The sequence below is a fragment of the Macrosteles quadrilineatus genome, unplaced genomic scaffold, assembly GCF_028750875.1.
Source record: "Macrosteles quadrilineatus isolate MER2022 unplaced genomic scaffold, UCM_ALF_1.0 Scaffold_2__2_contigs__length_208266976, whole genome shotgun sequence".
NCBI classification, from domain to species: Eukaryota; Metazoa; Arthropoda; class Insecta; order Hemiptera; family Cicadellidae; genus Macrosteles; species Macrosteles quadrilineatus.
Window position 1 is genome coordinate 154263626 of NW_026542595.1, and position 7930 is coordinate 154271555.

The window sequence follows — 7930 nt, forward strand, 5'->3', positions numbered from 1 at the left end:
TGAATCATAATAGGTAGTCTATAAATTGGAGAAAGTTTTACTGTTTAAAAAATACTTCTTACAACACAATTGAAATAAATAAAGATTATAAGGCGAAGTTAATAGCTGAGCAACCCTTCTGCATTCTTCTGTCATGATATCCTGAAACAAATAAACAATAACTCAAAATTGTTATCAGAACTAAATAGAGAAAGGGGTGTCTTGTTAGCTTGGTGGTTAATTTGTCCTGGACTTTGCTGCAAGAGAAATTGAGATTGACTTAAAGGATCCTTGCACAAGGTGAGAGGATTCAACATAATTTTTCCATGGATATTGCACACACTTGCCCAGCACAGCACAAACCTGCTAACAGCAGGCTATTATTAAAATTAAAGTAAAGTAAAGTACTGTAGAACCAAATCAGATTACGCTCTTGTGTCCACCATAGCACTATAGAACACCAAAGAGCACTAAACGGTTTTCATAGTCTTTTATCAATTAAGAATTAAATGTATCCATTCAAATACATACAAATTATAACCCAGTGAATGATTGAAATACATGTCATGATGAAACCATACAGCGGTAGCCCAAGTACGGCTTCATCATATAAAATCATAAATGCTAGTTGGTCTGACCATACTGGGCAGGAGTAGAGTGGCCAGCTGTGCTGCGGTTAGCGTATATTCCGGCGCCGATCGCCAGGGGTAATGTGTAGTTACGGCGCACACCGCTGCAGCATCAAGCGACTGTGCTAGACGACGTTTTCGTGACCACGGACCACGGGAAAAATGATCACGTCTTTTCTGCGATCGCGCAAGACGATTGACGGCCGCTGAAGATGTTCACAATTTTGCCGCAATCGAGGACGACGATGACGTTTCGTGACCACGGCATTCAATGATGATGTCTACACAGCCGCGGTAGATGTTCATGATTTTGACGCGATTGCAGAAGACGACAATAGCGATTAGTAATCATTTAGTTTGCAAGAGTGGTAGTGCTGGTAACAGCTGGCGAGTAGTCGAAGACGACACTGAATCGAATACCGATAACTGATATCGAATGGCAAAAAGCTCTAGCGGCAGATCGCAAAACCTTTCTTTGACAGTCTATATTTTCTCTATTGTCTATGACTATAGTATTACTCATCTACCATAGCCATAATGTTCTACCACTTCACCCAAACAAAAGAAAAAAATTAATTATTAAAGATTCACAAAATATCACAAATTATTCGTGAAATTAAAAACATAAACATAACTGTAAACAGACAGTTATCATTGTGTATCACAGTTTTTTGTTGCTGCTTAGTTCAAATTAGCTGTTTTCATAAATGAAATAAAAATAATAGTGCTGCATCCTGTTGGTAAATCTTATAACTTTTAATGCCTTTGCATATCATAGAACCAACCTTTTTAGTTGAAACAGCTGACTATATTCTTTAATTCCATTTAAATATGAGTACTCATAAGGTTAACATGGGAAACTCTAGAGCCACTAAGACGGAGCCCAAAAGGATTTTTTAGATAAAAATATGCCTATACCTATGTTAATCGTGAATGTGAGCTATCATCATGCCAAATTTGAGCCCAATCCATCCAGTAATTAACACGTGATTGAACTTCAAACACACAAACGAACAAACAAACACACAAACTTTCACATTTATAACATTAGTAAGATAGTAGCCTTTCTCATTTCACATGATCTGACAAGCACGGTGTCTCATCAAACTAGTATGATCGTTTTTGTTCAAGCTCCTACATATGAGCAATCGATGTATCTAAGGTTTAATGGGTGTTGGAGAAAAATAACTAATTTAATTCTGTGCTGGTATTAACATTTTTTTACCACAAAAAGATGTGAAACTACTTTATTGTTACCAGTTGTGTGGGGGCAATAAACTATAAACAAATAACTTGATCTTTCCACATATTTAGACTGGTGTAGTTGTACAGCGTAAGTCTCCGGTTCCGAAGATAACGGATTCTCATCCTGGAAATCACCATGACAATTTGATAGATGGCCACCCTGTGCGTTGCTTCTCATGAACGTTGGTGCGGCCATCTTTAAATGCCCTTACCCACCTGCGTAGGTACAATTCCGCCACTCATAATTTTCTCCCCATACACTTCACTAATCTGTCAATGAATTTAAATGGCTTTCACACCTTTAGCACTTAAAAATCTAATTACCGGTACAGCGCAAACTTCACAGGCGACGGCAGTCTCAATTGGCGGCACCGTTTTGAATGCTCTAAACCGGATGTAAACACAGCCGATTTGTGCCGAATTTCCAGCGCAGGCTTGCCAATACATCCACATACACAGCACAAATGTCCAAAATGCCAATCGCAGCACTGAAACGGAGAAATTTAAAAACAGTACTTACTTAAATAACATGCCTTGTATTATTCTGTCACCATAGGTAACTCTGAAACTTGAACAGTGCTGTAAGTTGATTAAAGTGTATTTTTTTCCAAATATAAAAACTTAACCGCCACAGCACATCATAAGTTAACACGATGACTGCTGAAAACAACGTACAGGCGCTCCCCAGTGGCGGGCGAAGCCCCGGCACGCAACCGAATCAGCGAACGCAATTGGCATTCAAATATTTCAGTCTGACGAATCACAAAAGAGCAGTGGTGCCTGTGCTGCGTTACCCCGAGAGTGGATGTAGTTCACTGAAACACCCAAAGGTAGCAGCACTGCACGGATCTGTATCCAGTGTCTTTGTAATGTGGGTTGAAGAGAAAAAATCCCCGAAACCGGGACAAAAGCATTGCCAGACAGGATTTTACGGGAAATTTTAGTACCAACCTACACCAAAGTAAAGCTCGCATTCTAAGCTGGCAGGCTGGCAACGATTATAACGTCTCCGTCTGAGGCTAAGCTCACACTGACTCAATATATTTCTGTTGGTCTGGTGCCGACTTTTGTCGGCGCGCGCCACATTGAAGTGCTAGCGACGCCGACTAGAGTCGGCGTTAGCAGTCAACGTGTTAATGTTAAACAAGGACTGAAAATGCTTTTTAATCATATTGATAACTTAGCCAAACTTACTTATCTTTATTGCTTTCGATTCTTTTCCAAGAAAATTTCTCTCCTTCTTATTTGGCCCCAAATAAGCAGACAACTTCATCAATATTGTTTACATGTGAAGTACTCTCATACATTAACACCAAACATTTGCAATGCTCCAAGCTTTACAAGAAAATTTACCTGGAACAAAAATAGGCAGTGTACATCATTCAGGTCTACTTCTTGTTAAAAGCAAAAACAGAATATAGAACTATAGCTCAAGGTAGGGCATATTTTCTTTGTACAAATATTTGGATTGGTAGATAAAAACTTAAAAACTCGAAGGCCACTGGTTCTCTCGGACCCAAGTGTCATTACCCAGGTGGAACTAATAAAGTGTGTTTTTTATTAAAACATTAATAGCTTAGTATAAAATGAAGCTTTCAAGTTTGATTTATAAAAATAAATATAGCCTATATATATATATACTTTAAAATATAAATCAAGCTTTTTGTTGGTCGCAAAACATAAACAAATAAAAAGTAGAAGAAGGTAGCTTCTAATGTTATTCTTATGGGACAAATTTAAAAATGTATTTTGAGGGTTTTATAATTACTACTGAACGGAATCGTCTAAATTTTATGGTGTCTTTCCATTAGTGTCATAATTAAGATTCGTGCAATTTTTTAACACTATAGGTGCAACGGTTAGCTTGAGTTTTTTATGCGAACACTTACACACACACACAGTTAAGCGGACAACTAATCCACGACTCCACTATACACAACACGATACATAGATGACATATTATTTTTTTAAATTTCTTTAGAAAGGTCTAATTGATAAATTTTGTGTTTTAAGGGTAAAAAATGAGAAAACCCCATTTTTTGGCCTAGGCCCCTTCTCTGCATAGAACTCATTAAAACCCGGTCCCATGGCCCGATCATGCTAGTTCGCGAACTCATTCAGATTTATCCCGCCTTACACCTTCAAACCGAATTTTCATTTGATTTTAGGTTATGAAACATAATACAAGGATATTTATTTGCCTTTGCCAATTACAATCAATTGTAAGTATGGTGGGCTAATATGAAAAAAGTTGACCCATAGGCCTACTTGCCTAATTTGTAATTTTATTCATGTACTCAGGTATGTGTCACAATTTCATTTTCTTAGGTAGCCTACATGTTTTTTTTGCCATAAGTTAACGGCATGGTTTGCTGCCTTGTTTACTGTGTGAAATTAACCTAACTTAAGTTTTGTGACGTTGCCTATTGTAAGTTATTTTATAGACTACTAAATTTCCATTCATACTTGGCTTAAAATACCTACCTAATATGTATCGTCGCCATTTCATTGAATAGTATTAACAGTATTGATGGTAGAATAAGTTAAAGGGTACAGTTTCTTAACTGGGCTACGCTAATTTTATTGAAACTATCGATTCGATTAGTAAACCTACATGCGATTTTTTCACCATCAGCAAGTTTGGTTGGTTAAGTTAGGTTATGATAATTTAATTTTATAATAAACTTAGATAGGTATATTTTAAAATATCTATTATTAATCAATATTTTTAATTCAATACTGTAGTTCAATAAATTATATTAACTTAAGTTAGCGTAGCCCAGTTAAGAAACTGTAGGCCTACCCAAGTTAAATCTCTTGGCTCAGTATTATCACGCTTACCATTTCTAAGGTTACACAAATGATACAAACTTGATAGCCTACTTATATCGAATATAGGCCTACTCGAATACTTAATACTCATTCAAATGAGTGTAGGACGTAAACTTAACTTATGGGCTGCACTTTACTTTACGTCCTACACTCATTCGAATGAAAATATCGATCGATATATCGATTATTAGATAAGTTATATCATTTGGTTAGTTAGGTAAGGTTAACCTAACCTAACTAACCAAACGATATATCGAATGAAACAATCTAATAATCGATATTTTCATTCGAATGAGTGTAGGACGTAAAATAAAGTGCAGCCGTTGAATACATTCACTGATATTTTTATTAAGTTAATTGTTTAGGCCTGTCACAGGAAATCTGTAACTTGAGTCACAGCTACCTTAAGCTTAAGTAGGCTAGGCAACTGTACCTACTAACTTAACCTAATAACACTCAAGCAAATAATAGCCTACTGCATTTTGTTACTTTGAATAACAAGGCCTAGGATTGGATTAAAACACAACTTACTGGATTTCAACACCTCAATAGTTTTGGAATTTTTTGATGTTTACAATTTATTAATAATTATTGTTCCTCTTCTTTATCTTCTGTCAACACCAGCCGGACTATTGACAAGATTCATTAATTTTCAATGCCGTTATCCTTCACTTCATTTTCATATCTTTTAACTTCTCACTATAAATATTTCTTGCATTTTCATTGTCATATAGCATGTAATTGTTGCCATTTCTCGTATAAAAATCGTTTAAATAACATAAAAAAAACATTTAAATGAATAAATGTTTAGTTTATAAATTACGATATCGCAGTTGTCAGTACGGTCAATTACAATATAATTATCGTATCCTACCATAAAATATCGTATATATAGTAGACCTGACTGAAGCGAGCAGCTGATGCCATTCCCACAATGCAACATTCTCTTCAATTATAAGCTATGCCCCAAAATCAGGATTATAAGGTATGACTCAAAATCAGGATTATAAGCTATAGAACAGAATCGGAATTATAAGCTGCGCCACTATTTGACCATTATAAGTTGTGGAACTGAAAATGTGTCATACCTTATAACGTTTTAGAGAAATTGTGGCATAGCTTATAATTTTTCGTGAAATTGTGGCATAGCTTATAACTGATTATAAGCTATGCCACATTTTCAACATTATAAGCTATGGAACAAATTCACGATTATAAGCTATGACATTATAAGCTATGACACCCCACGTTCATCTCAGTCAGTAGTAGAGTAGTATAGACCACAGACAAGGGAAACAAAAGTCTTATATTTCCTTAGTCAATGCATAGATTAAACATACTCCCTTAGGATATTTGTAATTAATCCCTTGCTTAATACGTAATTAATTAATCTAAATTAAAATCCATATTCTCCAGTATTCTCTCCAACTCCTAGAAAATCAATGCATTAACAACTTTATGCATAAACAGACTCATTTTTCGAAGTCGTCCGGATGGATCACTCTCAACCCTAGTAGCAAAAAAATATTTTCATTAGCCTATATTGAAACAATATTGTCCAATATTTACAACAATATTGATTTCTTCAATATTAAAACAATATTGTTTTGATATTTTGCCAATATTGCACAATATTGGTGATAAATATTATAATTCAATATTAAAACAATATTGTTTAAATATGTTCCCAATATTGTTCAATATTGTAAAATAATAATTTAATAATAATTTAAGAGATAATAGTTTTAACAACTTCTGTTTATCTAACAGCATCGTCCTGAAGACCACTTCTTTTGTGCACAGTCAGCAATATTCAGATAAAGATCAGCACGTAGGCTGTTTTGATTGAAACGAATATAGTTTAAACGTGTGTATAGTTTAAAAGCGAAGTCTGATGGGTGCAAGGGATTCCGTCTCCCGAGCGCCGAGTCTCCCGAGCGCCGCATCTCTCCAGCGCCACACATGTTTCGTTTCATCACTGTCAGTGGCAATGAGAGGTTATAAAAGAAAACACAACCTCTCTTAGAAGTTACGACTAATGATTTTTAGTAATTAAAATACTGACGTCGGTAAGTGGTGTACGCAAACCCGTGTAAATAGTGATAACGACACTCGTAGCGTAGAAGTTTTTAAGGCACTCGCCAAGGCTCGTACTTTACGTTATCTACTCCATGTCGTTAACACTATCCTTACGCGGTAAACTACTATAATAACTGGTTGTTGTATTGTTATTCCATTAATTTTTCTTTGTTTACTTGCTGTTGATGTTCATAATTTGGATTTGTGGTAAAAGTGTGTTCCCTTTATGTTATGCATGTGTTTCAATATTTGCTTAATCTGTACCATTAATAAAAGCGGTGTACGGATTTTATAACCATTATGTTTCTAGAGACCGTTGCATTTAACTCATGATTTAACCGCAACGGGATCTGTTGCTAGTTAAAAAAATAATACTGAAACAATAGATGGAAATTGAAAAATCTATAAAAACTACTAGCTGACCCGGCGAACTTCGTATCGCCTAAGTTATAGGTTTCCCCTAAGACAGACCGACCCGGCAGACGTTGTCTTGCCTTTGACTATTTATAATTTAAGTACCGTTACGTTTAATTTTCAAGATGATCTCGTTCGCATCGCTCAATCACGTCCTGGTTGAAGTTCGTTCGCTACGCTCACTCACCTCTTTGGGTTGGAGCTCGTTCGCTACGCTCACTTACCTTTAGGTTGGAGCTCGTTCGCTACGCTAACTCGCCTCCAGGTTGAAGTTCGTTCGCTACGCTCACTCACCTTTAGGTTGGAGCTCGTTCGCTGCGCTCACTTGCCTTCAGGTTAGCTCGTTCGCTACGCTAACTCGCCTCCAGGTTGAAGTTCGTTCGCTACGCTCACTCACCTTTTGGTTGCAAATTAGCTGTTGTCATAAATGTAAAAGAAATAATAGTGCTGCACCCTGTTGGTAATCCTTGTAACTTTAATGCTATTGAACATCATAGAACAGAACCAACTTGTTTAATTGAAACAGCTGTTAAGATTCATTAATTCCATTTCTCATAAGGTTAACATGGGAAACTCCAGAGCCACTGGGGCGGAGCCCTTTTAAGAATTTCGAAACGGGAAATAGTTTACGTCCGATTCGCATACCTACAGAATTTACACACCAAATTTCATAACGATCGGTGAAGTCGTTCCGGAGGAGTTTGCAGACAAACACTGTGACACGAGAATTTTATATATTAGAGATTATGATT

General features: G+C 36.2%; 1 long non-coding RNA gene across 2 annotated transcripts; it reads right to left on the reverse strand.

Annotated features, from left to right (window-relative positions):
* Window positions 1-5447, reverse strand: LOC128986432 (uncharacterized). 2 transcript variants are annotated; one of them, XR_008490125.1, is made up of 4 exons: window positions 5217-5447; window positions 3048-3206; window positions 2178-2341; window positions 1-141 (listed from the first exon to the last, which is right to left on the reverse strand). It is a non-coding gene; the product is annotated as an uncharacterized LOC128986432 (long non-coding RNA). The 2 variants fall into 2 exon arrangements; XR_008490124.1 differs by lacking the exon at window positions 2178-2341.
* Window positions 5448-7930: the final 2483 nt, after the last annotated feature.